This window comes from Sus scrofa, unplaced genomic scaffold, assembly GCF_000003025.6.
Source record: "Sus scrofa isolate TJ Tabasco breed Duroc unplaced genomic scaffold, Sscrofa11.1 Contig2026, whole genome shotgun sequence".
NCBI lineage: Eukaryota > Metazoa > Chordata > Mammalia > Artiodactyla > Suidae > Sus > Sus scrofa.
In genome coordinates, this window is record NW_018085004.1 from 1,218,080 (window position 1) to 1,246,032 (window position 27,953).

The 27,953-nt window shown below is 35.2% G+C and overlaps 1 pseudogene; it reads left to right on the forward strand.

The window, feature by feature from the left end:
* Positions 1–1,101: 1,101 nt before the first annotated feature.
* On the forward strand, positions 1,102–26,541 carry LOC110258433 (annotated as a pseudogene).
* The last annotated feature ends 1,412 nt before the right edge of the window (positions 26,542–27,953 follow it).

A 27,953-nucleotide genomic window follows, 5' to 3' on the forward strand; every position in this document is an offset into this window, starting at 1 on the left:
TCAGCTTAAATATAAACTTTTACCAAATTTCTTCTTCTGATTACATTATCAATAGCAGAATGCTCCCTCTTATTTCCTGTCACAGTACCATATTTGTTGTCTTATAAGCACTGAATAAGACCATCATTACATTATTCAATTGTCTCCTTCTTTTTGTGTGACTCTATCATGAGAATATAATGCCCATGCAAGGAAAATCTATTACATGATTTTCCCCATTTTATTATTAGTTGTGACATCACAGATAACACAGGCCCTGGTATAAAACGGTACCCTAAACTTAAAAAATAACTAACAATTGGCTAAATTAATTAGTTATTACATCTAAATCAGTGAAAAATTTTTATTTTTTACATTTGCTTATTTACTTTTTATGTCTGCACCTGCAGCATACGGAAGGAAGTTCCCAAGCCAAGGATTGAATCTGAACCACAGTTGCAACATACACTACAGTTGTGGCAACACTGAATCCTTGAACCCACTGCACCTGGCCAGGGACCAAACCCAAGTCTCTACAGAGAATGGAGTTGCTGAAGTTGGATTTTTAACCCACTGTGCCACAACAGGAAATCCTATGATAATTTTTATATATCTAAACAAATTTCAAGACAGGATACATTGTGAATGAAATAAATGGAAAGAAAAATGTGTTATGGCAAGTGAGAATACATGTGATAAATTAATCTTCACTGGAACAAAATGACTGGGTTATTTTATTCTTGACTGGTAATAGTCTCATCATGGTTATAAAGATATTCTTTCTCCATGTTACACTTTGTTGACCATTGTTATGTGATTTGGTCTAGTAGTATCTTTACATACAGATGTTCTTCTAAAACTTTGTGGAAAATCCAAGTTAATTTAATTAAGTAAGAACCTGCTTTGGATATGTCCAAATTCCAAGACTCATTAATAAATATGGAAAGAAATTATAAAATACTCAATGATCTTCACCCCATTGGGAAAAAGAGTTGTTGTCACTATAAGAACTGATATCAAGTTTTCAAGAGGTCCTTTGTTAGGCTTAAAGCAGTGCATAAAAGAAAGTAAAAACAGCACAATTATGTCTCTCAAAACTTCAACTAGTTTGGCCATATCAGCATGACAAGGGTAAGACAGGGTAAACAATAGATATTTTTCTACTTTGAATTTAGTATGAAAAAAACTTACTTGAGATAAATTCTCCTGGAAAATGACTAGTTGATATTTTCCTAAAGATAAGAGTTGCTTGTGTGTTTTTTTTTTTGTATGTGCTATGATTTTTAATTTAAATTATAGTTGATTTACAATATTGTACCAATTTATGCTGTACAGAAAAGTGACCCAGTCATACATATATATGCATATAGATGTGTGTGTATGTATGTGTGTATGTATATGTATACATACACACATTCTTTTCTCTTATTATTTTCTATCATGATCAATCATGATATAGTTCCCTGTGCTATACAATAGGACCTCAAGTTTATCTATTCTAAATGTAATAGTTTGCATCTACTAACACTAAACTGCAGGCCGTCCCACTCCTCCCACCTCCATATTGGCAACCACAGGTCTGGTCTCTATGTCCATAAGTGTATTTCTGTTTTGTACATAGGTTCATTTTTTGCTACACTTTAGATGCCTCATATAAGCGATATCATCTGGTATTTGTCTTTCTCTGAGTTAAATAATTAATACAAGAATCTCTAGTTGGATTTGCTTGTCTTTTTGATACTTCATCTTGATAGGAAAACATTTGTTTTTTCTTGTGCATCATGGAATTCCTTTCAAATAATTTACATTCCACATTAAAACCTTGTGAATAATCAGAAAACTCCACGAAGAAAAGTGACAAACATTTTAATGAAATAAAATATTTCCTTAAGTAAGAATGAAACTTTTTGCCCTTTTGTTGTCAAAAAGATGAAATAATATTTCCAAGTATTTATGAGTAATTTAAGAAATCTTCCTCCAGATGGAGTAAAAGCTTCCACAAGTAAGATTAAACAGTTAATAATGGGAAAAAGCCTTCACATTTGTGTGACTTTATCATGTAGCAAACTAAATCATTTTGAAATAAACCAAATTTAGAGTCCAGTTCTAGTTTTATTATTTAAAAATGTGTGACATTGGGAAAATTATTGAGATGCTCTGAGCCTCAGTTTCTTCAACTATAAAATAGGGATTACAGTTCGTACTACTTGCAAATATTAAATGTGATACACTAAATTATGGGTGCATGACTGGAATCGACTCCAGGAGATTTGAGCAGTGGAATGACATAATGAGATAAGATTTAACGAATATCATTTGGGATCCTTCAGGAGAATAAGTTTTTGGAGTATAGAATAAAAGTAGAGAGATGGAGTTGAAAATGATAAAATTTGAGATATAATAGGAAAGTAGAGAAAATAGTATTTTTTTTTTGTCTTTTTGCATTTTCTAGTGCCACTCCCATGGCATATGGAGGTTCCAATTGGAGCTGTAGCCACCAGCCTATACCACAGCCACAGCAACTCAGGATCTGAGCCACATGTGCACCTACCCACAGCTCATGGCATTGCTGGATCCTTAACCCACTGAACAAGGCCAGGGACAGAACCCTCAACCTCATGGTTCCTAGTCAGATTCGTTAATCACTGCACCACTAAGGGAACTCTAAGAAAATAGTATTTGACAGTCAATAAATAACATGAAGCAATAATGGATTAAAAGACACTATGAGATTGATTTGTCTGAGCAATCACATGGAAGGGGTTACCATTTAAGGAGATGGGGAATATATTTAGTTGTTAACAATTTTAAATTTATCTTTATAGATACTAAATTGATATCCAACTGAAGATGTTCAAAATTGGAGATGTTACATATACAGGTTTGAAAATTAAGGGAGAGCTAGGGGCTGTAGACACAAAACTGAACTGCTTCAGCATTTATTAGTCATGAAAGGAGGAGTTTCCACCTGAAGACCCTAGGAATTACCAACGAGTTTGGAGACAATTCAGGACAGTGATTCATGGTTTGACCTATCACCCTGATTATGTGAATTACCTTAAGTGGGTGTCAAGTATTACAGTTTTGTGACTTTATAAATGGTGATCTTTTTCATGAAATTCCTCTACTGTCTTTTTTATCCTTTTTTATGGAAAAAAAACTTTTCAGAATTTCAAAGTGATATGTAAGAAATTATCATTTTTTAGTTTTTTTTAAATTACTCAATGAATTTTATTACATTTGTAGTTGTACAATGATCATCACAACCAAATTCTATAGAATTTCCATCCCAAACCACCAGTGTATTCCCCAAACTCCAACCTTGCTCCTTTGGAAAACATTAAGTTTTTCAAAGTCTGTGAGTCAGTATCTGCTCTGCAAAGAAGTTAATTGTGTCCTTTTTTTAGATTGCAAATGTAAGTGATACCATATAATGTTGGTGTCTCACTGTCTGACTGACTTCACTTAGCATGATATTTTCTAGGTCCATGCATATTGCTAAAAATGCTATTATTTCATTCCGTTTAATGGCTGAGTAATAATCCATTGTGTATAGGTACCACCTCTTCTTTATCCAATCCTCTATCAATGGACAATTAGGTTGTTTCCACAACTTGGCTATTGTATGTAGTTCTACAATGAACATTGGAGTACATGTGTTTTTTCTATTCACACTTTTCTCTAAATAGATGCTCAGGAGTGGGATTGGTGGATCAAATGGTAATTATATTTTTAGATTTCTGAGTAATCTCTATACTGTTTTTTAAAGTGGCTGCACCAAGTTATATTCCCCACAACAGTGTAATAGGGTTCCTTTTTTCCCACACCTTCTTCAGCATTTATTGTTTTTATACTTTTCGATGATGGCCATTCTGGCTGGTGTAATGTGATACTTCATAGAGGCTTTGATTTGCATTTCTCTAATAATGAGTGATGCTGAACCTCTTTTCATGTGTTTTTTGGCCATCTGTATGTCTTATTTGGAGAACTGTCTGTTTAGATTTTTCCACCCACTTTTTGATGGGGTCGTTTTTTTTTTTTTTTTTGATATTGAGCTGCAGGAGGTGTTTATAAATTTGGGGGATTAATCCCTTGTCAGTCACGTAATTGGCAAATATTTTGTCCCATTCTGTGGGTTGTATTTACATTTTGTTTAGGGTTTCCCTTGCTGTGCGGAAACTTTTAAGTTTAATTAAGTCCCATTTGCTGATTTTTTTTTTTTTTTTTTTTTTTTTTGTCATTGCTTTAGGAAGAGGATCTGAGAATATATTGCTCCGGTTAATGTGGAAGAGTGTTTGTCCTATGTTTAAGAGTTTTATAGTATTGGGTCTTATATTTAGCTCCTTAATCCATTATGAGTTTATTTTTATGTATGGTGTTATGAAGTGTTCTAATTCCTTCTTTTATATGTGGCTGTCCTCTTTTCAAACCACCAATTATGTAGGGGCTCTTTTTTCTTCTTTCTTAGAATGGTTTTGGCCATTCTCAGTCTTTTGTGCTTCCAAACAAACTTTAAAATATTTTGCTCTAGTTCTGTGAAAAATGACTTTGATAATTTGAGAGTGATTTCTTTGAAACCATAGATTGCCTTGGGTGGTATAGTCATTTTGATAATATTGACTCTTCCAATCCAAGACCATGTGCTGTCTTTCCATCTATTTGTATCCTCTTTGATTTCTTTCACCAGTGTATTATAGTTTTCAGAGTACAGTTCTTCTGTCTTTTTAGGTAGATTTACTCCTAGGTATCTTATTCTTTTGGATGTGATGGTAAATGGGATTGCTTCCCTAATTTCTCCTTCTGATTTTTCATTTTCAGTATATAGAAATGCCATCAATTTCTGTGTATTAATTTTGTATCTTGTGACTTTGCCTTATTCATTGATGAACTCTAATAGATTTCTGGTAGAGTCTTTATGATTCTCTAGGTAGAGTATCATGTCGCCTGCAAATAGTGATAATTTTACTTCTTCCTTTCCAATTTGGATTCCTATTATTTCATTTTCTTCTCTGATTCCAATAGCTAGGACTTCCAAAACTATACTGAATAGTAGTGGAGAGAACACACATCCTTGTCTTATTCCTGATCTCAGCTGGAATTCTTTCAGCTTTTCACCATTGAGAATGATGTCAGCTGTGGGTTTATCATATGTGGCCTTTATCATGTTGAGGTAGGTCCCCGGTATGCCCACTTTCTGAAGGGTTTTTATCAGAAATGTGTGTTGGATTTTGTCAAAGGCTTTTTCTGCATCTTTTGAGAGGATCATATGGTTCTTATTCTTCAGTTTGTTAATGCGGTATATCACACTGATTGATTTGAAGATATTAAAGAATCCTTGCATCACAAGGATAAATCCCACTTGATCATGATGTACAATCCTTTTAATGTACTGTTGCATTCGGATTGCTAGGATTTTGTTGAGGATTTTTGCATCGATGTTCATCAGTGAAATTGGCCTGCAGTTTTCTTTTTTTGTGGTATCTTTGTCTGGTTTTGGTATCAGGGTGATGGGACCTCATAGAATGAGTTTGGGAGTGTCCGTTCTTCTGAGATTTTCTGGAATAGTTTCAGAAAGAGAGGTGTTAGCTCTTCTCTAAATGTTAGAATTTGCTTGTGAAGCCATCTGGTCCTGGACTTTTGTTTGTTGGAAGTTTTTTAATCACAGTTTCATTTTCAGTTCTTGTGATTTATCCATTCATCTTGTCTATTTCATCTTGTTTTAGTTTTGGAAGATTGCATATTTCTAAGAATGTGTCCATTTCTTCTAGGTTTTCTGTTTTATTGGCATATAGTTGCATATAGTAGTCTCTTATGATCCTTTGTATTTCTGTGATGTCCATTGTTACTTCCCCTTTTTCACTTCTAATTTTATTGATTTGAGTCCTCTCTCTTTTTTTGCTTGATAAGTCTGGCTAGGGGTTTATCAATTTTGTTGATCTTTTCACAGAACCATCTTTTTATTTCATTGATCTTTTCCATGATTTTCTTTCTTTCTATTTCATTGATTTCTGCTCTGATCTTTATGATTTCTTTCCTTCTACTTACTTTAGGTCTTGTTTGTTCTTCTCTCTCTAGATGCTTTAGATGTAAAATTAGCTTGTTTATTTAAGCTTTTTCTTGTTTCCTGAGATAGGATTGTATTGCTATAAACTTTCCTCTTAGAATGGCTTTTGCAGCATCCCATAGGATTTGGAGTGTTATATCTTTGCTGTCATTTGCTTTTAGGTATTTTTTAATTTCCTTTTTGATTTATTCAGTGATCCATGTGTTGTTTTGTAGCATGGAGTTTAGTCTCCAAGTGTTTGTGTTTTTTTGCAGTTTTTTCCTTGTTGCTCATTTCCAGTCATATAACCTTGTGTTCAGTAGAGATACTAGGTGTGATTTCAATTTTCTTAAAGTTACCTAGGCTTGATTTGTGGCCCAGAATGTGATCAATCCTAGTGGATGTTCAGTGTTCACTTGAGAAGAAGGTGTATTGTGCTGCTTTGAGTTGGAAGGTTCTATAATTGTCTATTAAGTCCATCTGGTCTAATTCTTCTTTTATTTCCCATGTTTCCTTATTGATTTTCTGTCTGGATGATCTGTCCATTGCTGTAAGTGGGGTGTTAACATCCCCCATTATTATTGTGTAATTGTCAATTTCTCCTTTCAAGGTTGTTAACAGTTGTCTTATATATTGAGGTGATCCTATGTTGGGTGTTTATATATTTACAATTGTTATATTTTCTTCTTTGACTGATCCTTTGATCCTTATGTAATGTCCTTATTTATCTCATAATATTCTTTATTTTAAGGTCTATTTTGTCTGATATGAGTACTGCTACTCCAGCTGTCTTTTGATTCCTGTTTGCATAGAATGTTTCCTTCCATCCTCTCACTTTCTATTTGTATGTGACCATAAAAGGGAAGTAGGTCTCTTAGAAATAGCTTATATATGGATCTTGTTTTTGTATCAATTCAGCCAGTCTATGGTTTGGGCATTTAGCCCATTTAAATTTATGATAATTATTGATATTTATGTTCTTATTGCCATTTTATTAATTGCTTTGGATTTGTTTTTGCTCTTTTTTCTTCACTTTCTTCTCTTGTTCTCTCCTCTTGTGGTTTAATGACTATCTTTAGTGTTGTATTTGAATTGATTGTTCTTATTTGTGTGTGTATCAACTGTATATTTTTGGTTTGCAGTTACTCTGAAGTTTTGATACAAGAGTATATATATGTTTTAAGTTGTTGGTCTCTTAATTACAAGTACATCTCCAGTGTCCTCCATTCATACCCTCCTCTTCTCAGGATTTCTGATTTGGGTAGCATATTTGTGTCTGGATAATTTCCAAACTTTACTGATGTATGCATTTACTGGTGAGCTTTGTCATGTGTGGTATTTTTGTTTCTGGATATGGTCTTTTCCTTTATGCCTAGAGAAGTCCCTTTAGTATTTGTTGTAAGGCTGGTTTAGTGTTGCTGAATTCTGTCAGCTTTTGTTTATATGTGGAGCTTTTGATATCTCCTTCAAATCTGAATGAGAGCCTTGCTGGGTAAAGTAATCTAGGTTGGAGGTTTTTTCCTTTCATCATTTTAAATATATCATGCCACTTCCTTCTGGCCTGCAGAGTTTCTGCTGAAAAATCTGCTGGTAAACTTATTGGGGTTCCCTTGTATGTTATTTGTTTCTTTTCCCTAGCTGCTTTCAATATTTTCTCTTTGTCGTTAATTTTGGTCAGTTTGATTATATGTGTCTTAGGGTGTTCCTCCTTGGGTTTATTTTATACAGTACTTGTTGTGGTTCCTGGAATTGAGTGAGTGGTTTCTGTCCCACTTTAGGGAAGTTTTCAGCTATTATCTCTTTGAATATTTTTTACGTCGCATTCTCTCTCTTCTCCTTCTGGCACCCCTATAATATGGATATTGATGTTTTTACCATTGTCCCAGAGTACTCTTAGACTGTCTTTACTTCTTTTCAATCTTTTTTTCTCTTTTCTTTTCCTCTTCGGTGATTTCCCTTAGTCTGTTCTACACCTCGCTTATTGGTTCTGTACCCTGTATTCTGCTATTGGTTTCTTCTAATGAATTTTTCATTTCAGTTATTGTATTTTGCATCTCTGCTTGCTTAAGTTTAAATTTTTTTATTTTCTTTGCTCATTATTTGCTGTAAATTATCAGTCTTTGCCTCCAATCTTTTTCCAGTGTTCTACATCATCTTCACAATCATCAGTCTAAAGTCTTTCCTGGAGGCTGATAAATTCCAGGTCACTTAACTGTTTTTCTGGTTTCTTTTTTGTTGTCCATTATCTGAGTTATAGTTCTCTCCCTTTTCATTTTTACACATTTATGATGTGGTCTCCTTTTTGTAGACAATAGAGTTGTAGTCTTTTTTACTTCTGATGTCTGTCTTCCTTTTGGCTGAAGTTGGTACCAGGGGCTTGCTATAGGCTTCCTGATGGGAGGGACTGGTGTCTGCCCATGGTAGTTGCAGCTGATTCTTATCCCTCTAGTGGGTGTTATTTTGTCTCTTGGTGAGATTATAGGCAGCTGTGTGCCTGAGGGGTTTTTAGGCAGACTGTTTTGCTGATGGGTGGTGCTCTGATATGACTTGGATTATTATTTGGCCTGGGGCTTCTCAGCACTGATGGGCAGGGCCAGATTCTCCTGAAAGTGCCACCTCTAGAGAAACACACTGATGAATACTCCTGAGACTGTTGCCTCCAACATCCTTTCCAAACAATGATCCACAGTGACCCCCTGTTTTCCCAGGAGATTCTGTAAGAACTGCAATCAGTTCCAACCCAGACTCCAACAGAGCCTCCACTCTTACCTGACACCCAGTGCACATGAATGTCTTTGTGAAGCTTTCAAGAATGGTGTCTCCATTTCCCCTAGTCCTGTGGAGCTCCTGCACATAAGTCCTATTGGCCTTCAATGCCAGATGATCTGGGTGCCCTTTTTCCCAATCCCAAGTCCCCAAGCATGGGGACCTGATGTGTGGTTCAGAGCTCTCACTCTTGTAGGTGAGTCTCTGTGATACACTTACTTTCCATTCTGTGGGCTTCCTTCCTGGTGGGAATGGGGTTGCTTATATCACATAATCACCTCTTGTACAATCTTGATGTGGTCTCTTCTTTGTCTTCTGGAGTAGAGTATCAGTTCATTTGGTTTGATTGTTCAGAATTTGGTTGTGAGTCTGGTTTTTATGAGAGAAGTTGAGCTACAGTCCTATTCTGCCATTTTAATTCTGTCTCCTAGAGCTATAGTTTTAAAACCTTAGTTTTAACCAAGTGAAAATATGTGCACAGATATGTGTAACTCCATCACCCACTTCAGTCAATGCATGGGATGAAATCTTCTTTTTAAATTGAAGTATCATTGATTTGTAGCTTTGTGTTAATTTCTGCTGTACAGCAAAGTGACTCAGGTATACACACACACACACACACACACACACACACACATATATATACACACATACTTTTTTCATGGAAATACAGTTGATTTACATGCTGTGCAAATTTCTGCTATATATATATATTTTTTTCAAATCATCTTCAATAATGTTCTATCACAAGAGACTGGATCTAGTTCCATATGCTATAGAGTAGGATTTCATGGCCTATTCATTCTAAATGTATTAGTTTCCATCTACTAACCCCAAACTCCCAGTCCAGCTCACTCCTTTCCAACTCCCCCTTGGCAACCACAAGTCTGAACTCCATGTCTGTGAGTCCTATTTTTGTTTTGTAGATAGGTTTGGTAACCTGGATGCAAATAGGGATACTCATCCTAAGTGAAGTATGTCAGAAAGAGAAAGGCAAATACCATATGATATTACTTGTATGTGGAATGTAAAATATGGTACAGATAACACTATTTTCTAAAATACAATTTTCCTTTATGCCTTATCATAGAACATTAACTATTGTTCTCAGTGCTATACAGTAGTAGGTTGTTTATCTCCTCTGTGTATAATTGGTGTTAGCAGATGTAAGCCCTCTTTTTTATTTGTTAAATTAAAAAAAATCAGCTGAAGCATTACTTCTTCTGGGAAGCCTTCTCTGATTCCAGCTTAATATATTCCTATTATATGACATTTAGCACTGTGTGAATACACATTTAAAGCCACTTAGTACATGGATCTGGAATTGACTGATTCCTCATGATGTATCATATCACTGAGGGTAGGAGACTTGGGCTTATTTAGCTTGGTAATCACAATATTTATGATATATTCGACACAGATATATTCCATACATGTTATTCTAATGGATCTATAAATAAAAGGTTATTCTTATAATGCATTGAAGTGATTTATAGGTAAATTGCTTTTAATGTGTGAAGTCAATTCCTATACAGACCAAATGGAACCAGAAACAGTGTGACTTCCTTTGTCCTCCTGGGCCTCACACAGAATCCAAAGGAGCAAAAAGTCCTTTTTTTATGTTACTTTGCAACAGTTTGACCATGGTGGGCAACCTGTTCATTGTTGTGACTATAAATTTTGGTAAGGCCCTGAACTCACTGATGCACTTCTATCTTGTCAGCTTATCATTTATGAATCTCACATTTTTTTTCTTCTATTACTCCTAGATTGATTTTAGACATTTTTTTTGGGGGGGAAATACCATTTCCTCCCAGTCCTGTATGATCCAGCTCTTAACTGAGCAAGTTTTAGAAGGGTCAGAAATTGTCCTTCTCTTGGTGATGTTCTATGACTTCTCTGTGGCCATCTCTAAGCCCTTGAATTATTTGGTTATCATGAAGCAAAGTATGTGTGTTGTGCTACTGGTGGTATCCTGGGTTGGAAGTTTTCTGCACTCAGTTATTGAATTCAGCACTATTCATGGACTCCCATTCTGTGACCCCAATGTCGCTGATCATTATATATGTGACAACATACCACTTATTGAAACTTGCCTGTAATGACACCTATGTGACTGGCTTCTTAGTTACATCCAATTGAGAGCTGAGTTGTTCTATTTCATTTATGTTCTTAGTCATCTCCTATGGAGTCATTTGAACTCTCTAAAGAACCTGAGTCAGGAAGGGAAGAAGAAAACACTCTAGACCTGTGGTTCCCATCTCTCTGTGGTTGTTTGCTTCTTTGTTCCCTGTGTTTTCATGTATGTAAGACCTGCTATGATCTTTGCCATTGACAAATCACCGAGTGTGTTTTATACAATTGTAAGCACTATGTTGAATCCATTAATATATGGTCTAAGAAATTTTTAGTTGACTAATGCTATGAATAAGTTCTGGAGAAAATGCATCATATCCTATAGTAAATAAGTTTGGCATTCATCATGAAGGGAGACATTTGTCATCAGTGTCCATTTCTTTGGAATGCAGAGGCCAACTTAAATCTGATACTGATTTCTTATTCTTCAAAGAGTTAATGATAATTATAATTAAAAACACAAGTGTACAGCTATGTTTTTCATAAAAGTTTCCTTCCATGCTGGGATGTAAGGCTCATAATTACTGTAGTCTCACTGTACCTAGAAAGGTGTAATGATAAACAATAATGTGCCAATAATACATAATGAATTACTGAGGAGATTGTTACATAGTTAAATTGATTTTTTGTCTTTTTTGCCTTTTGTAGGGCTGCTCCCACAGCATATGGAGGTTCTCAGGCTAGGGGTCGAATTGAAGCTGTAGCCACCAGCCTATGCCAGAGCCACAGCAACACAGGATCTGAGCCACGTCTGTGAATCACACCACAGCTCACAGAAACACCAGATCCTCAACCCACTGAGAAAGGCCAGGGATCAAACCCACAATCCCATGGTTCCCAGACAGATTCATTAACCACTGCACCATGACAGGAACTCCTAAATTTATTTTTAATAATACTGTGCATTTATCTTTTTTACTATTTTCAGAAACAGTATGATTTTATTTAGATCCTTGTCATTTAACTTAATTTTTATTTATACAATTTAAAATATTTAACTCTATATATGCTGACCTCTTTACTGGTTGTATTACACACAAATTTGTTTAGTTTAATTCTTTTGTTTACAAGAAAAGCTGAAGTATCATAGACAATAACAAATAACATAAATGAAAGCCAAAATGTACAGTATGAAGTTGAGAATAAAGTTCCTATGTTTCTCTCAGAATTTTCTCTAATCTTCATTCTCAGAGTTAGGCCCCAACTTTGTTTATTAATTTTCATCTGGTAATAATCTTTGCAAATTGAGTGTTTTTGACATATTATATGTGCTGGTTATATGCTTTTAACATTTTATACTATGTAAAATGATTTTTTTGATATCAATTTTGTTTACATTTTATATTCAATTTTTTTTGCTTTTTCATGTACTTAGGATAAAAAAATTCTATCTAACTTATGCCAACATTCAACTCTTTTTTTTAGCATTTAATTTAAAAGCATTTTTGATGTGATATTTTATATTGAAACTATTGATTCATCTTGAATATATCTTCATATGTGTTATTAGGGAATGAATTTTAGTTGTTTCTTTACATTTTAGTTTAAAAAATTGCATAATTATCATTTTGCCATTGATTAGAAACACTATTTTATCCTGAAGTTCCAATGTATTTGGATCCAATTCAAGATTTGATTCTGTTTCACTGATCTCTTTGCACGTGCTGGTTGACACATAATATAATTGCTGTGATAAAAAACACATTTTGATATGTGAGAGGATTAGCAGTTATTTGCTACTCTTTTTCAGAATAATGCCTGTGAGTTCCCGTGGTGGCGCAGTGGTTAACAAATCCGAATAGGAACCATGAGGTTGCGGGTTCGATCCCTGCCCTTGCTCAGTGGGTTAACTATCCGGCGTTGCCGTGAGCTGTGGTGTAGGTTGCAGACACGGCTTGGATCCCACGTTGCTGTGGCTCTGGAGTAGGCCAGCAGCTACAGCTCCGATTCGACCCCTAGCCTGGGAACCTCCATATGCCATGGGAGTGGCCCAAGAAATAGCAAAAAAAAAAAAAAAAAGACAGAATAATGCCTAAACTTGCGTATTTATATTTCAAAATTTTTAAAAATAAAATAATAATTTCAGTTATAAATAAGATAAATAACTTTAAAATTAAAAATAGTTTAAAATTAATTTAAAATGAGTTTAAAATTGTTAAGTCACAAAATAGTGTTAACGTTTTATTTTAAATAAAATTCAATCAGAGAGATTAATTTCAGAAGAGTTTATATCTTTGGAGTATTAAAAACTGTTATCCAGTCAGAATATATCTTTTCAGTTAACAAATCATCTTTCGTAAGCTTGGTTAGTGCTTACATTTCCTGCCTGTGTCACTTTTTTCCTTGTAAATGGGTGATGTTCTTTATCCATGATCTCTGCAGTGCTAGTTTATACTTGCTGTAAGAATAATTCATCTCTTTAGGTCAGTTCAGAACTCGTCTTTTTTTTTTTTTTTTTTTAGGTCTACATCCATGGCATATGGAGGTTCCCAGGCTTGGGGTCAAATCAGATCTATAGCTGCTGACCTATGCCACAGCAACATCAAATCCCACCTGTGTCTGCAACCTTCACCACTGCTCACAACAGCAATGCCAGATACTTAACCCACTGAGAAAGGCCAGGGATCAAACCTGTGTCCTCAATGATGCTATTCATATTTGTTTCCACTGAGCCACAATGGGAACTCCCAGAACTCAAGCCTTTTATGAACATGTTTTGGTGCTTCTGAGATCATTCTGTCCCAAAGTGGTTGGCAATGTCTGCTATGTGGACCTCTGCAAAACCCTGTACTATGAAACCATCATGAGTGACAGAAATGTGGCTCCCTCTTTCAAGTGATATTAGCTGTACAGTTTGTCCTTGAAACCACTCAGTTCCTCTTCACAGTGAGGCTGCCCTTCTGTGGTTTCAGTGTTATAGACCATTAAGGGATACACATACCCTTGGTCTCTGTTGCTCCCAAAAGTGGGTTCATTTACTTGTTAAAATATTTTCATTTGGCGGGCCCCTATGTGATCATCTTATGTTCCCTAAAGACCTATAGTTTGGAGATGTGATGCAAAGTCCTCTCTTCCTTTGTCTCTCACATCACTGTCATCACAGTGATCATCTTTATCTTTGTGCCATGATGATTTGTATATTTGTACCCAACTACGACCATCCACATTGATAAAGTAATGGCTACATTTTCCATCATGATCACACCTTTGTTAGACTTCTTAAACCTACACACTCTCAGAAATTTAGAGCTGAAAAATGCTTGGAGGAAGTTCTAGTGTGAGAAAGTGACTTTGGGAAACTATCATAAGATAAAATTAATGTCTTTTAAATGGAGCAGAGGAAAGAAGATAACTTTATGATTTGAGCAGTATCAAAATTTTACACACACACACACACCCTCTGAGGAAATGTCCAGGTAGGGAATTATTTGCCAATATAAAATTGTATTTATTTATTTATTTTCATTTTATAGTTATTTTTATTTTTTCCATTATAGCTGTTTTACAGTGTTCTGTCAATTTTCTACTGTACAAAAAGTTGACTCAGTTACACATACATGTATACATTCATTTTCTCACATTATAATGCTACATTATAAGTGACTAGATATAGTTCCCAGTGCTATACAGCAGGATAAAAATTGTATTTGAATTTATATTGGCAAATTGGTTTTAAAAATTTAATTATTGAAGGTTCTTGTAAAAGACAGATGTATTCTCAAGATGCAGTTTTAGAGATTTTAATTTAGTAGTTTTGTCACTGGATTGACATTCTTACCTCTTAAACAAATTACCAGGTGCATCTGAAGCCAATGTTCTTTGCCTATATTTTGGGCTATTGTGCTATAGTTTATATTCATATCATAAATCAATTAATGGGATCACCTTAGTTCTTAAATTTATTTTAAAAATTGTTGCTAAATAAATATGAAAAATTTCCATTTTAACCATTTTAAAATGGCATTGTCAATTCACATGTTTATGCAATCACTGTTGTCCATCTGCGGAATTTTTCCAATTTCCCAGAGTGAAACTCCATAGGCATTAAACAAAATGACTCATTTCTGCTCACTGAGCCCCAGGCAACTACCATTCTACTTTCTGTTTATGAATATGACTACTTTAAGTGCCTTATGTAAATGGAATGATACAATGTTTTCTTTTTGTGTGTGACTACCTTTTTTCACTTAGTATAATGTTCTTGACATCTTTTTTGAAAATTACTCAAATGTATATACAAAGTTTTATTTCTACACTTTCAATATTATTCCATTAGTCTGTATATCCACGTCTATCCCAGTACTAGTTGTGTGATTACAACAGGCTTGTAGTATATTTTAGAATCAGAAAGAATGAGCTCTGCTAATTTCTTCTTCTTTTTCAAGATCATTTTGGCAATTTGGAATCCTTTGAGAATGCATATGATTTTTATTTTTATTTTTGGCTCTCTACTCAAGTTTTATTTAACACAACCCATTTACTCTACACAAAAAAAATATAAACACAACATTACATAAAATGCTACAAAGTTACAAAACCCAAAACAGAAAATCTGTAGTCCTGACTATAAAATTAAAGCCAAAAAAGCAATGTATGCATTGGTTGTCAAGGTAGCCTACAAGGCCGTCATGAATACCAACATGAGGGGGTTTCCATGGTGACCTCGTAAGAGCAGACTCTTCAATTTTGGAGAAAGACATGGGGTGTGTGTGTGTGCATACATGCACACATGTGCAAACACACACACACACACACATGAGTACACATAAAGAAGCATTTGGGGTAAATAACAAAGGGTATCTGTCCCTACAGGTCAGAAGAGGACTCAAGCAGGGGAGGAAGACCAGACTAACAGCACTGACAGCTGTGCAAAAGCACATCCTTTCCTGGATTCTGAAGGCCAATAGGTTAGGGCATGACTAGGCCACCAGACTGGTCCCAGGTCAACCATGGAATTGAAAAATATGCTTAAAAGCTGTGGCTGTACCACTACCTGCCCCCCCTCCCACTCATCCTTGCTGGAACTGCCACTAAACTGACTCTTGGGAACTAGAAACTTGAGAGATTTCTAGTCAGAAAGGTGTATGATGTTGTATGATTTGTGTATGTTGAACCATCCTTGTGAAACTGAGATGAATCCCACTTGGCCATGATATATTATCTTTTGTGTATATTGGACTTGGTTAGGTAAAATTTTGTTGAGAATTTTTGTGGTGAATTATATTAATCAGAGATATTGCCCTATAGTTTTCTTTTTTTGGTAGTATCTTTTGTTTTGGTATTAGGGTGATGGTGATGTCATAGAACATTTTTGAGAGTGTTCCTCCTTCTTCAAACTTTTGGAAAAGTTTTAGGAGGATGCGTATAAGTACCTCTTTGTATGTTTGGTAGAAGTCACCTGTGAAGCCATCTGGTCCTGGGCTTTTATTTGTAGGGAGTGTTTTTTTTACATAATCAATTTCAATTCTAGTGATCAGTCTGTTCAGTTGACCTCTTTATTCTTGATTCACTTCTGGTGGGCTATAGGTCTCTAGAAAATTGTCCATTTATTAGAGCTTTTTAAATATGTTAGCATATAATTTTCATAGTATTCTCTCTTTTTCTTGCATTTCTGCAGTATCCATTGAGATTTCTCCTTTTTCATTTCTTAATTTTTTTTATTTGGGTTATTTCTCTCATCTTCTGGGTGAGTCTGGCCAGAGGTTTGTCAATTTTGTTTCCATTTTCAAAGAATAAACTCTCATTTTTTATTTTTTCTATTGTTTTTTGCATCTCTACTTTCTTGGTTTCCTCTCTAATGAATATGACTTCCTCCCTTTTGCTCACTTTAGATTTTATTTGTTCTTTCTTCCCTAATTCATTTAGGTGTTTTGTTAAGTTATCAATTTGAGATTTTTTTTCTTTTTTGAGGAAGGCCTGTATTGCTATGAATTTCCCTCTAAGCACTGCTTTTATGGATTGTCATAGATTTTTAATGGGTGTGTTTCATTATTTGTCCTGAGCTATTTTTAAATTTCCTTCTTGATTCCCCCCTTTAGTTACTTATTGACCTATTTTTATTTTTAGAAACATGTTTAGTCTCATGTAGCCAGTTTTTTTCTCATTTATTTTCCTGTGGTTGATTTCTAGAGTCATGTAGTTGTGGTCAGAGAAGATACTTGTAATAATTTTGAAATTCTTAAATTTGTTGAGGTTAGTATTTGCCCCAATATATGGTCAAGGTCAATCCTTGAGAATGTTCCGTGTGTACTTGAAAAGAATGTATATTCTGATTTTTTTGGATGTAATGTCCTGAAAATGTCTACTAAGTCTAAGATTTCTGTTGTTTCATTTAGGCTCTCCATTGCGTTATTGATTTTCTGGCTAGAGGATTTCTCCATTGATGTGAGTGGGGTGTTAAAATCTCCAACTATGATTGTATTCCCATCAATTTCTCCTTTTATGTATGTTAGTATTTGTTGTTTGTATCTGCATACACCTATATTAGGGGCATATATATTGATGATTATAATATTCTCTTCTTGAATGAATCCCTTTAGTATTAAATAATGTCCTTCTTTGTCTTTCTTTATGGCCTTCATTTTAAAGTCTATTTTGCCTGATATGGGTATTGCCACTCCTGATTTCCTGTCTTGGCCATTAGTATGAAATATATTTTCCCATCACCTCACTTACAATCTATATGTAGAGACTCACCTTTGCCCTAAGTTGAGTCCCTTTCTGTAGACATCATATTGTATGCTTTTGCTTCTTTATCCAATCTTCCATTCTGTATATTTTGACTGGAGCATTCATTCCACTGAAATTTAAGGTAGTTATTAATAAATACGTATTTATTGCCACTTGAAATCTTGTTTTCCACTTGATTCTGTTTCTCCTTTGTTCCTTTCTTTTTTTGGGTGGATGATTTCCATTTATTTTATTCTTGTGTACTTTTCTTTTTGTTTTTTTGAATGTAATATTTTTTTTATTTCTGGTTGACATTTGTTACAGAACTAGAACAACCAATCCAAAAATTTAGATGGAACCATAAAAGACCCAGAATTGCCAAAGTAATTCTGAGGAACACAAACCAAGCAAGAGGGAGAACTCTGTCAGTGTTCAGACTATATTTCAAGCCACAGTAATCATGACAGTGTGGTACTGGTACAAAAACAGACATACAGACCAACGGGAGAGAATAAAGAACCCAGAAATAAACCCAGACACCTATGGTCAATTAATTTTCACAAAGGAGACAAGAATATAAAATGGAAAAAAAAAAAACAGTCTTTTCAGTAAGTATTGCTGGGAATCCTGGACAGCCACATATAAATCAATGTAACTGGAACACACTCTCACACCATGCACAAAAATAAACTTAAAATGGCTTAAAGGCTTAAATGTAAGACAAGATACCATCAAACTCCTGGAAGAGAACATAGGCAAAACATTCTCTGACATCAAACTTACAAATATTTTCTTAGGTCTGTCTCCCAAGGCAACAGAAATAAAAAGAAAAATAAGCAATGGACCTAATCAAACTGAAAACTTCTGCACAGCAAATGAAACAATAAAAAAGACAACTTACAGAATGTGAGAAAATAATTTCAAATGATGCAACTAAAAAGGTCTTAATTTCTAGAATATACAACTTATATAAGTCCACAGAAAAAAAAGAACAACCCAATTGAAAAATGGGCAAAATACCTGAATAGCCATTTCTCCAAGGAAGATATATATATGGCCAACAAGCACATGAAGAAATTTTCAATATCCCTTATTATTAGTGAAAGCCTAATCAAAATAACTATGAACCTCCACCTTACACCAGTTAGAATGAGCATCATTAATAAGTCCACAAATATCAACTGCTGGAGAGGGTGTGGAGAAAAAGGAACACTTCTACACTTTTTGTGGGAATGTAAATTGGTACAACCACTATGGAAAACAGTATGGAGCTACCTTATATAGCTAAATATAAAACTACCATATTACTCATTAATATCCTGAAAGAACTTTCCTTGAGAAATATACATGCACCTGTATGTTCATATCAGCACTATTCTCAGTAGCCAAGACATCAAGACAATCTAAGTGTCCATAAACAGATGAATGGATTTAGAAAATGTGATATATATATACACACATATATATATATATATATATATATATATATGTATTCTGTTCTGAGTAGTAGAACAGAATACTACTCAGCCATAAAAAAGGCCAAAATAATGTCATTTGTAGCAACATGGATGGAATTATTATCTCTCATATGACATGAAGTAACTCAGAAAGAGAAAGGCAAATACCATATGATATCACATATATCTGGAATCTAATATATGGCACAAATGAAATTTTCCAAAAAAAATGAAGCTAATATACTTGGAGAGCAGACTTGTGCTTGCTCAGGGCAGAGTGGGAGGGAGTGAGATGGACTGGGAATCTGGGATTAATTGATGCAAACTAATGCATTTTTAACAGATAAGCAATGAGATCCTTCTGTATAGCACTTGGAAAAATATCTAGTTACTTGTGAGGGAGCATAGTAATGTGAGAAAAAGCATATATATATATGCATATATATATATATTTGTAACAATCACTTTGCTGTAGAGCAGGAAACTGACAGAACACTGCAAACCAGCTATAATGGAAAAATAACATTCATTAAAATAAATATACCACTTATACACATAATTAAAAATAAATAAAAAATGGCTGAATAGTATTCCATTATATATATCACATCTTCCTAATCCAATCATTTGTCAGTGGACATTGTGATCCTGCTGTGTAGTACTGGGAACTGTGTCTAGTCACTTATGATAGAGTATTATAATGTGAGAAAAAAGAATATATTGTTGTATGTGTAACTGTGTCACCATGCTGTATAGTAGAAAATTGACAGAACACTGTAGACAAGCTATAATGGAAAAAAATCATTATATAAAAAGATAAAAAAATGAAAAATAAATTGGGACAATTTATTAAAATAATTGGAGAAATAGTTATTACATGTAAATTGATAATAAAAATATTTTATGTCTAGCTGGAATTTAAGCTGGATAAATTGAGTATTAAATAATAGGATAGCAAAATTTGCTATGGAATATGGGGAAATACATCATAATTAAGTTCCCTGGGAAAAAATGACTAGGTTAATGTTTTATCCTTGACTATTTGGCAGTAGTCTCATAATGGTTCTAAAGCTATGTTTTTCCATATTACATCTTTCTGATCCCAATTACATTATTTGGTCTAGTAGTATCTTTACACATGGATATTCTTTAAAACCTTTGTGGAAAACCCAGTGGATTAATGAAGCAAGAATCAGCCTTGGGCATATGCCAATTCCAAGACTCAGTGATAAATACAGTAAAAGGGATAAAAATGTCCCATTATCTTCACCCCTATTAGAAAGAAGATGCTAGCCATTTAGAAAAAGACATAAATTTTTCAGGAGATCCTTTCTTAGACTTAACACATGCCAGAAGAAAGAAATCAGAGGAATGTCTTTTGAAATCTCAAGTCAACAGTATGGTCATGTCAACATGACAGAGTGAGAAAGGCTAAATAATCCAATGTTATTTTTTTCTTTCTAAATTTAGTAGGAAAGAAGATACCTTTGAAAAATTTTCCTCGGAAATGGCTATTTTCTATCTTCCTATGTAAAATATAATTTTCATGTCATTTTGATAAATTTCCTAATGTGATACGGAAATTTATTTTATTTTTTTCCTGTGTGTGCCATGCAATTCCTTATAAATAATCTACATTGCTCATAAAAATGACCTTCTGAATAATCCAGAGACTCCATGGAGAAAATAGACCAATAGCTGAATCAAATAAAACATTTTCCTTCAGATAATAATGCAGCCTTTTGGAGTTCCCGTCATGGCTCAGTGGTTAATGAATCCAACTAGGAACCATGAGGTTGCAGGTTTGATCCCTAACCTTGCTCAGTGGGTTAAAGATATGGTGTTGCCATGTGCTGTGGTGTAGATCACAGACATGGCTCAGATCCCACATTGCAGTGGCTCTGGCATAGGCCAGCAGCTACAGCTCCAATTAGACCCCTAGCCTGGGAACCTCCATATCCTGTGGGGGTAGCCCCAGAAAAGGCAAAAAACAAAACAAAAAAAATAAGGCAGCATTTTGCCCAGTGTTGTTATACTGCATGAAAGAATTCCAGGGCTCCATATTGAGTTAAAAAGTCAGTCTTAAAATTGTGAACGTGCTGCCACAATGTAAGACTAACTACATATTGGAACCAGGCTCATAATTACATGACATTCTTTATTATGTAAGACCTTAAATTACTTTGAGATAAATCAAACAGACTTGATTCTTGATTTATCACTTAAGATGTGTGACTTTCAGAAAATGAATTAGACATTGAGTCTCAGTGTCTTCAATTATGAAATGGAGATTACCCTTATTTTTCCTGTAAATATTAAATGTGGTTCATTAAATTATGTGTGGGTGATTTCAGTATTGTATAGAGTTTTGAAGATCAGAGGGATGTCATCAGAATGAGATTAAAAAGGACAATTTGGGCTGCTTCAAGGAGAACCAATTTTTGGAGGTCAGAATAAAAGAAGAGGGGAAACTTGGCAGGAGGCTATTTCAGTTGGCAAGGAAGGAGAATAGGGAATGATCAAATTTTTGATATATTTTGAAAGTAGAGCCAATAGGATTTGTCAGAGTTTTATGAGAGTATCATGGAGTAAAGAACATTAAAATTTTAAAAATGATACTGTTTATTATCATTAATCATCTATTATATATGACAGTATGTACATGTTATTCCCCACCCTCCCAATTCTTCCCTCCTCCACTGGTTTCACATATCATAACCATAGGATTGGTTTTTGAAAACCGTGAGTCTGTTTCTGTGTTTTAAATAAGATCTTTTGTATCATTTTATTTGATTGCACATATAAGTGATATATGATATTTGTATTTGTCTGACTGACTTCACTTACTGTGATACCCTATAAGAACCTATTTTAAATCAAAGGAAAATCCACTCAATATTTTGTAATAACCTTTATGGGAAAAAGAATGGATATATTTATATGTGTAACTGATTCACTTTGTTGTATACCTAAAACCAATACATCACTGTAAGTCAACTACACTCCAATAAAAATAAATTAAAAAACACCCTTTAATAATTAGGGAACAACTATTCAAATTGTATATATAAGAAATTAAAAATTTTAAAGTTAGTTTTATACATACTAATTTGCCATTCAGTTGGGTGTCCAAAGTTAGAAATGTTGCATATACAAGTTTAAAAGTTAGGGGGGAGATAGAGGCTGAAGCACAAAATAGGAATGCAATAGCATTTATTGTTTAGTAAAAGGTAAATATCCATAGAAAGACCCAAAGGAGTATCAGTGAGGTCTTGAGGAAATTTGGGACAGTGAACTTCTAGTCATGGTTTGGTATATTCTGATTATGTATATTACTTTACTGGGTCTCACATATAATATGTATGTGACTTTACAAATTATATACATTTTATAGAATTCCCTTCTTAAATTTTTTTTCACTTAAATAGAAACTCATATAAAGCATAGCTTCCTCTGGGAAGTCTTCTCTATTTCCATATCCCCTCCCCCAGCTTGGCCACATCTGTAGTATGAAGAGGTTCTTGGCTAGTGGTTGAACCCAGGCCAAAACAATGATCTGAAAACAGCAGTGACAATACTGTGTTCTTAAACCACAGAGCCACAAGGGAACTCCTCTGTTTCCAGTATGATATCTCCTTAAACTGTGACTCTTAGCTTGTGTGAATATCTGTATAATGGCATTTACTACATGGGTCTGACATTATCTGATCCCTTATATTATCACTGAGAATAGGGAACTATGCCTTAATCAGCTTGGTAATTACATTAATTATGACACATAGGGCACAAATAAATATGCCACAGAGATTCTTTTAATGGAATATATATAAACAAGCTTAAAGATTTTATAATGCATTTAAAATATTTCACCCTTGTTTTATAGATAAATTGCTTTGATTATGTGAAGTCACCTCCTGCACAGACTAGATAAAACAAAGGAAAAATGTAAATTCCTTTGTCCTCCTGGACTCACACAGAATCCAAAGGAGCAGGAAGTCCTTTATGTTATATTCTTAGTATTCTACAATTTTATATGGGGGGGCAAGTTGCTCATTGTTGTCACTATAACTGTCAGTAAGACCCTAAACACACCTATGTACTTCTTTGTTGCTAGCTTATCATTTATAGATCCAATTTAATCTTCTTCTATTATCTCTAGATTGATTTCAGACCTAATCTCTGGGGACAATAATATATCTTTTTTTATTTTTTTGTTTTTCTAGGGCCACACCTCTGGCATATGGATGTTCCCAGGCTAGAAGTCAAATCAGAGCTGTAGCTGCTGGCCTAAGCCACAGCCACAGCAACGTGGGATCCAAGACTCCTCTGCAACCTACACCACAGCTCACAGCAATACCAGATCCTTAACCCACTGAGCAAGTCCAGGGATCAAACCCGCAACCTCATGGTTCCTAGTTGGAATCGTTAACCACTGAGCCACAACAGAAACTCCCAATAATATATCTTTTGAATCTTGCATGACCCCATTTGCTACAGAACAACATATTTGTGGATCAGAGATCTCCCTCCTGTTGGTGATGGCATGACCACTATGTTGCAATTTGTAAGCCCTTGCATTATTTGGTTATCATGAGAAAAATGGTATGTGTTGTATTACTGCTGCTGTCCTATATGGGAGGTTTTCTGCGCTCAATTATTCAACTGAGAACTATTCATGGGCTTAGATATTGTGGCCCTAATTCCAGTGATCACTTTATGTGTAACACATTCCCTTTATTAAATTTATCTGCGAGTTCCCTTCATGGCTCAGTGGTTAATGAGTATGACTAGGAACTATGAGGTTGCAGATTCTATCCCTGACCTTGCTCAGCTAAAGATGCAGCATTGCTGTGAGCTGTGGTGTAGGTCACAGATGTGGCTTGGATCTGGAGTTGCTGTGGCTCTGGCTTAGGCCAGCAGCTACAGCTCCAACTAGACCCCTAGCCTTGGAACCTCCATATGCGGCCCTGAAAAAGACAAAAAAGACCAAAAAAAAAAAAAAAAAAACTCATTTGTACTGACACACATGTCATTGGCATCCTAGTGGTGGCCAATGGAAGACTGATGTGAATTATGTTGTTTCTGCACTTACTCATTTCTTATGGAATTATCTTTCACTCTCTGCAAAACTGAGTCAGGCAGGCAGGCTGAAAGCCCTCCAGACCTGTGGTTCCCACATCACACTCTCTTCTTCTTTGTTACATGTATTTTCATGTATGCAAATCCCTTCCCCATTGATAAGTCATTGTGTGTCTTCTTCTTTGTTACACGTATTTTCATGTATGCAAAACCCTTCCCCATTGACAAATCATTGTGTGTGTTTTATACAATCATACCACCCTTGATGAACCCATTAATTTACAGTCTAAGAAATTCTGAGTTGGGAGTTCCCATCATGGTCAGTGGTAAACAAATCCGACTAGGAACCATGAGGTTGTGTGTTTGATCCCTGGCCTTGCTCAGTGGGTTAAGGATTCAGCATTGCCATGAGCTGTGTTGTAGGTCACAGATGTGTCTCAGATCCCACATTGCTGTGGCTCTGGCATAGGCTGGCAGCTACAGCTGTGATTTTATCCCTAGCCTGGGAACCTCCATATGCCATGGGAGCAGCCCAAGAAAATGGCAAAAAGGACAAAAAAAAAAGATATTCTGAGTTGACTAATGTTATTTTTGGGGACATGGCTCAGATCATCAGTGTCAGAAAATGAGGCACAGGAACACTGGGAGATCTTGACAAGGCTCTTTACTTTTTCAGAATGGCATGTGTACTCAAAAAGCACACGCAAAGAAGAAAAGACCCTCCCTGTTTATCGCTAATGCAGGTGATATACCTGTCCCCTTCCCATTGGTCAGGAAAGGGTGCCCATTCTTCTCAGTTGGCTAATTTGAGACAAATTGTTGCTGGGAGAAGAGGGAAAGATGGGGGGGGGTGTCACAGGAAGGCATTTCAACTGAAACTAGAGCAAAATGGAGTAACCAAGATTTCCTTTGATAGAAAAGACATTATGTTAACTTTATACAATTTCCCCTTTAATTTTTTATCAAATGTTCTTTTCTTCAAATTTTTGAGCATGGTTTTGGCTCTCATATTCTACTGTGCCCATCAGGAGTATATTTTCTTGGTGGAGGGGGGGTCCCAGTTGCTTTGTTAGGGCAGATTCTATTAATTTTTGAATAAGTCTCCTGGCACAAGGAATTATACAATATGCAACTAAGACACAGACACTAACTACAGCAATTAGAGGGTTACAGATAGAAGCTATTAGTCCCTTCCATTTTTTTTTTCTTACCAATTTTCTAAAAGTTCTGTGAAGTGGTCCTTAATATCAGAATTCTCTGAAAACTCATATGCTAAGGTTGTTAATCAGTGTAGGGCCTTAGTGATGGTGCTGTCTGGGGGCAGTGTTGTTGGGAATGAATGTACAGCTCTGGATATCAATAATTACACAGACTCCACCCTTTGCTGCCAGCATCATGTCTAAAGCAAGTATATTTTCCCATGCCATTTGACTAGTAGGCCTTAGCTGTTTAGTTATTTTAAATGGCATCTTTAGTGTAATTAATGAATCTTTGTTGATTGTAATAGATGCAGTTTATCTAATCAACATTTTTTTTTATGGTTTAGCACCAAACGAGAGCAGATTCAAAACCAGCAGCCACCTTATTTCTTACCTTAAATTTGTTTGAAACAGCTATTGAGTCAATATAGACCTGGAAGTCAAAGAACCCCCCCCCCCGGGGTGGGGAGATGTCTCATTTCCTCGGGATTGGCTGAGTTTGAGGTTGGGGCCTAAATTCCAGGGTGAAAGGGATGGCCAATTGCACCAAAGTACAGGTGTCACTTTGATTTTCCACAAGGATGCCCATTAGTGGACTCCCACAATACCACCAGACAGCTGCCCTGGGCACTTGGAACTAGGATTTATTGCAGGGGTGATGTAGGACCAGCTTTTGCTGTACCTGGTCAGGTTTCCTCAGAAAGTCACCTTTGCCTCTTGTTATTTTAGACATGAGGAGAAGTTGATGTTTTCATTTGGCCGCTGAACAGTTCTCAGAGGCTGACTGGCAGAACTTTTGACCTCAGGGAATAGCAATGACAAAGTCCAACTGGACTCACTATTTCCAGCCATTTTGTCCTGAAAGAGGGCCATCACACACTCAAGACCCTGTGGGTCTGACGTCCATCCCAGAGGAAAGGGAACCACTTGGGCCTCTGTCTCCCTCTGGCACAAGCATAACAGCTGCCTTTGTGTAGTGTGTCCACAGAATATTTTATCTATTTCAACCAGGCATTTGTGTCCCTATTTGCTATTTTTAAACTCATAGTCAGCCTTCCTCCAAAGGTGAGTTTTCTGTTTCCTTCAGTTAATAGGGCAGTGGTGGCTACCAACTGTATGTACTCAGCCATCCTCTGGTGACAGGGTCCAGGAGGCAGGAAAGGAAGGCCACCAGCTGGTGGCTTCCCCCATGCTTCTGTGTGAGGACCCATAGAGCCATTCCCCAGCCCATTACAAATAATTGAAAAGGTTTTTAAAAAGGATGGTAGAGCCAGAAGAGGGGCACATTTCATTGCCTCTCTTAAATCCCTAAATTGTTGTACCTCCTCCTGGCTCCATAGTAAGTGATCAGGGTCTTCCTCTACAAGCTTGGAAATAGTCCTTTTATATTATGCCCTTTTTAGTCCCCTTGTTGTAGGTTTTAGGGCATCTGATTTTTATCCAAAAATAGATTACTGAGATAAACTACTTTAGAAACAAGCTTAGAATGTTATTTTAGAAGCTCAGTTAAACTTTACAGCAATATAACATAATATCAAAGAACTATCTAGGAAGTAAGTCTTAGTGATACTGACCACAATTAAAAGAATGAGATTAACAGATGCAGCAGGTTTTCAAAGGAACATCTCTTTCCCTCTAAAATTACTCTCATTTTTATCAAATATTAACCAAACAAAGACTAATGTATTTGCCAATTAAGTTTGGTGTCAACAACCTTGGCCTGATGATTTACATGAATAAAATTGATCATATAGGGTTTTTTAATTGGCTCTGTTAGAACTTTATGAGCAATCTTAGACTAAGCTTTTAAAAGGCACCTCAGAGCTAGGAAAGTCATGCCAAGTATTTGTCTTAAAGATTTTTATCTTAAAGATCTCAGTGAATTCCTTCCCTTTTAAAAACCCAGATACCCTGAGGTTTTTACAGGCTACATACAAGGTAGCCTTCCTAATTATCTGATAAAGCTCTTGGGAACCTGAGAGTTTCCATTCTCTGAGGGTAAGTTAGAGAAGAGAGAAATGTTTAAGTTCTACTTACAAAGGTATAATTTACCAAATTGTTTGTTGGGGAGAATTTTTTTTTTATATCTGGAAAACACAGATTAAAAGTCAGTATTATTTTAAACAGGAACCATAAAATTATAACAATAATCACCAGTTCATACAGTCCAGTGTAACCAATACTTTTTGTTTAACTGTTTATGAAATCATCAATTTCCCATTTAGAATTTTTTTTAATATTTTTACTCAGCTCATTATTAAGGTCTGGAAGTCAGAAACTTGTATTTTCTTAAGTTCTTTATATAGATCTTCTGGAAAAGGAAACATTTTTGCAAAGGTATCAGAGTAAAGCCAATTACTACCAGTGATAAAAGATTTAAGGCACATTTTAAACCTGATCATTATGCAAATTGACAATGAATCTTGGTAACTGTTGGGACATATAACAATTTGAACTAACTAGAAAAAAAAAGAATTATAACATAGTACCAGTTTATATACAAATATCAGAAACTGTAAAAGTTCTAGAATATTTATTTTTTAAAAAATCTATTCCTCTATATAACCTGAGGTTTATCACTCATTTGATAATGCTCTCTATGTATTTTAACATTTCAAATAATTT